At 41.9% G+C, this 4394-nt stretch overlaps 1 pseudogene; it reads left to right on the plus strand.

Moving 5' to 3' along the window:
- The first annotated feature begins 347 nt into the window (after positions 1-347).
- Positions 348-2855, plus strand: LOC147826604 (protein kinase C iota type pseudogene; annotated as a pseudogene).
- Positions 2856-4394: the final 1539 nt, after the last annotated feature.

The following is a 4394-nucleotide window of genomic DNA, read 5'->3' on the forward strand; positions in this document are numbered from 1 at the left end:
CATTGCAGGGGGGCTCAAGATGCTGGTTTTATAGTAGTTGGAGCCTAACCTGCCTCTGGGCTGAGGGAGCCCCTACTTGATTGGTTAATGATTAACTTAGCTCATTACTAGGGACAACAGGGAAGGGTCTTTTCGGGGGGCCTTTACATCTTAGGGCCAAGGTTCTTTTTCCTTTTGATCTTAGCAAACCAAGCTTTGCAGGGTACAGCGTGAAGAGGAGGTGCAACCTCAGCAGACTGTCAGCTTTTTATAGGTGGTTAAGCCTGTTCTGCCAGCTATCTGAACTCCTTTGGGGAGGGGCTTATCTCTCCCAGCCTAGGGGTCTCTATCCCTACAGGGCTATAGGCTTTTCTATTACATGGAGACTCAGGTTATGGAACCCCAAGACATGAGCTCACTTCCTTGGCAACACCTCCAAATAGAACTTGGAACCCTTGTTAATGGGTGTCACAATCTAGTAACAGCTGTTTCCCCAGCTCACTTGGCTGGAGATGGTCAACAGTGAACATGCTGAGCTCTTTCTCCACTTCAAGAGGCTGCAGGCTCAGGACCCCAGGCAGAGAAAGTATCTGTGAAAGATTAAGAAGATTGCTGACTCCATCCAGATGCTGCATGACTGTCACAGACACCCCAGGGACAGTCTCCCTGGGAGTGACCACCAATGACCTACCAAAATCAAGGTACCCCTAAGCCCAAGTCTCCCTAAGCCCAAATACCAATAGCACGGAAACTGGGAAGAACACGGGGCAAGTATCACCAGGCCCAGAAACACCCAGTAGCTCTGGGCAGGCCTCCCCAGAGACAGGCACAGGAAACCTAGAGAGTCAAAGTCCAGGGGGGAGATCAAAGTCACAGTCACCAGCCCCTGAGAGACACTGAGAAGCCTGGTGTACATCCACCCAGGCCTGGCTGCCACTATTAGAAACAACTTCAGAGAGCCTTGCAGAATCCAGGCCAGTGTGGTCCCTGCAGGAAGTCAGGCCACTCTCATTCTCTGAGCCCTGCCTGCCTGTTTCCCTGGGCAGCCAACCCGTCTATGGTCCCTTCTTCCCAGGCACCTCCACCACCCACACCTCTACCTGATCAGCCCTCATTTTGGGAAGAGACATAATGACAAGGTCTCTTGAGAATTCCATGCACTTTGAGGGCCTGTGTGATAAAGATCGAGATGTGTGGTGTTTGGACAATAAACAGCTTTTCACCACACATTGGGTAAAGGAGGAAGGAGACCTGTATACTGTGTTACCTCAGTTGGAGTTAGAAAAGGCCATTAGGCTTTCTGAACTAAAGAAAGATTCTGAGCTCTTAATTCATGAATCGTCTTGTATACCAGAACATCCTAAAGTGCCTGGTCTAGGATGAGAGAAATCCATCCTCCACAGAGCTGCAGGCCACTGGAGAAAGCTGTATTTTGTGAATGGCCACATTTTTCAGGCCGAACGCTTCAACAGGTGAGCTCACTGTGCTGTCTGCACAGACCGTGTAGGGGACTTGGCGACCAGGTATATAAGTGCACCAACTGTAAACTCTCAGTTCACAAGAAGTGCCACAAACTTGTCACAATTGAATGTGGGCAGCATTCTTTACCATCAGAGCCCATGGTGCTAGTTGATCCATCATCCATGGCTTCAGACCCCATATACACAGTGATCCCACATAACCTTTCAACTCATGAGGATTTAGAACAAGCTGATGAAGAGAATGAGGCAGGGAACACTAGGGAAAGGGGCAAAGCTTCATCTGGTCTAGGTCTTGAGGACTTTGACTTGCTAGCCGTGATTGGCAGAGGAAGTTATGGGAAAATAGTCCAACTGAAAAAAATCAGATCATATGTATGCCATGAAAGCAGTGAAAAAAGAGTGTTTCTACATTCATTGGGTACAGAGAGAGAGGTGATTCTACAGCAGACATCCAATCATCCCTTTCTAGTTGCACTGCCTGCTTGCTTCCAGACAGAAACCAGACTATTCCTTGTTCTATACTATGTCAGTGGGGGAGATCTACTGTTTCACGTGCAGCAACAAAGCATGCTTCCTGAAGATCATGCCAGGTTTAACTCTGCAGAAATCAGTTTAGTAGTCAACTATCTTCACCAACAAGGAATAATTCACAGAAATTAAAAATGGAAAATGTATTACTGGACTCAGAAGGTCACATTAAACTCACTGATAATTGCTTAACGAAGGCTTACAGCCAGGAGACATGACCCGCACTTTCTGTGGCACTCCTCATTTCATGGCTCCAGAAATTATGAGAGGAAGATAACAGTTTTGGTGTGGACTGGTGGGCTCTTGGAGTGCTCATGTATATGATGATGGTCGGAGAATCTCCATTCCATCTTGATGAGTGCTCTGATATCCCTTATGAAGACTCAATTGAGAATCTCTTCCAAGTAATTTTGGAAAGAGACATTTTCATACCTCGTTGTCTGACTGTACAAACTTCAAGTATCCTAGAGGGTTTTCTGAACAGGGACCCAAAAGAACGACTGGGCTGTCATCCTCACAGGGGCTTTGCTGATGCTCAGGAGCATCCATTGTTTCAAAATGTGGACTGGGACATGATGGAGCAAAAGTAGGTGGTGCCTCCATTTGAACCAATATTTCTGAGGGATTCAGTTTGGAAAACTTTGATCCTGAATTTACTAACCAACCTGTCCAGCTCACCCTAGATGATAATGACATCGTGAGAGAGCTTGATGGATATGAATTTGCAGGTTTTGAGTATATCAATTGTCTTATGATGCATGAAGAAGAAGGGGTCTGATCCTCATTTTTCAACTATGAATTTTGCTTGCGTTGCCATTTAATGCTTGGAAAAACTTGTTACCAGCCTGGATAGAATTAACAATTTCAGAGTAGTTTGGAAGCTAATTTTAATTTATTGTTTTGAAATTATATTTAGATGTAATACTTGATTCTTATAGTCTATAGTAAAGGATATGGAATTTTTTTGTTCATAGATTAGATTTTTATGAACTAATTTAAATTACAATTAACTAAAATTAAATTTTAAAAAAATTCCAATAATAATGAGCCCCAAAAGGCCATGTAGTATAAGTTATATTGTTCAAGGAAGTATTCTAAATTCAGAGACAAAAAATTATACAGAATTGACAACAGATAAATTTTTAAAAAGTGATTTTTCCTCTCTGTTGTAAATTTTTGAAAGAGAACCAGACAGTACTATGTCATGTTGAAAGTCAAAATGTATTATCTAATAAGAGATGTAAACTCAAAGACAAAGAGTTATAAGGATTTAGAAAAAGCAGTTAAACTCTCATTTGAGGAATCAAGAAATTCTCAGAGGATAAAACACGTTAGTGATTTGCATGCAGCAAGCACAAATAAATGTTAAGGAAAAGTATAGGTATATTGTGCAACAACACAAAATGTGATAGGCACTTATTATTAAGAAAATTTTAAATATAGTATTAAGATATGAACAGAATTTTAAATATTGTTGGCTAGGTTCCTCATGATCAAACTTTTGTCTACTGCTCCACTTTTGTTCTGAATCTGCCACAACACTTGTTAATTTCTCAAAGCATAATATTAATGTTCATAGAATGCCTGTTTGCCTATTATTTCTTCTGATCCATGCTAATCACATTAGATTTCCTCTGTGTATGACTGGAGGCAATTTTGCTTGGGGTTCTTTACAGCTCTTGATGATCAAAGGAGAGATGAAGAAGATCCTAGTTCATATACAACATCTGCATCCTTTAGAATTCTCAACATCACACGAAGCACAGAGGCATCTGGCTTTGCCTTAGTGTTGTGATTTTAAAAAGTGGCAAAGGGAAAAATACATCTCAGCCACCTGCCTCCTCTTTGTTTTCTTTACAAATTCTCAGGCTACTAGTATTGGGAGTAATAGGACAAGAGTAAATATTGTAGCAATAGGACATGTGTCATTTTTTAAATTTCCTGAGGTTAACTTGCATTTGGACAGTTCTTGATTCTTAGGTTGATGTGAATTTACCTCATTGTGGTCTTCACTGGGCCAAATAGTCCAAGTCTCTGTTACTGTGGCAGCTTGACAGACCAGAGGTGGGCCAGAAGAGGGATAAATTGAGAATCCACCCAATGAGACGGAAAGGGACAGCATTTGATACAGGAAATTGAACCATGGGAAGGAAACAAACTTGAATAAAGAAAATGACAACAGATTTTTTTTAAAGGTGAGTTTGACATGAAATGATTCATGCCAGAAAATAAAAGCCAGGAACAATGTTAAAAAAAGGTTCAGGCAAGGTCAGGAGGAGGGAGACTCTTACACTTTGATGAAGTACTCACAAAGTCCATTCCCAGGTTCAAAGACTGTTCACATCCCTTTCTTTTCCCTTCTTTTCCCTGTGCCTCCTAGTTTTGATAGACGTGTACGGGAACAGA

The sequence above is a fragment of the Heterocephalus glaber genome, unplaced genomic scaffold, assembly GCF_053883595.1.
Source record: "Heterocephalus glaber isolate CG9 unplaced genomic scaffold, H.glaber_assembly_v1.0 deba00001465, whole genome shotgun sequence".
Lineage (NCBI taxonomy): Eukaryota > Metazoa > Chordata > Mammalia > Rodentia > Bathyergidae > Heterocephalus > Heterocephalus glaber.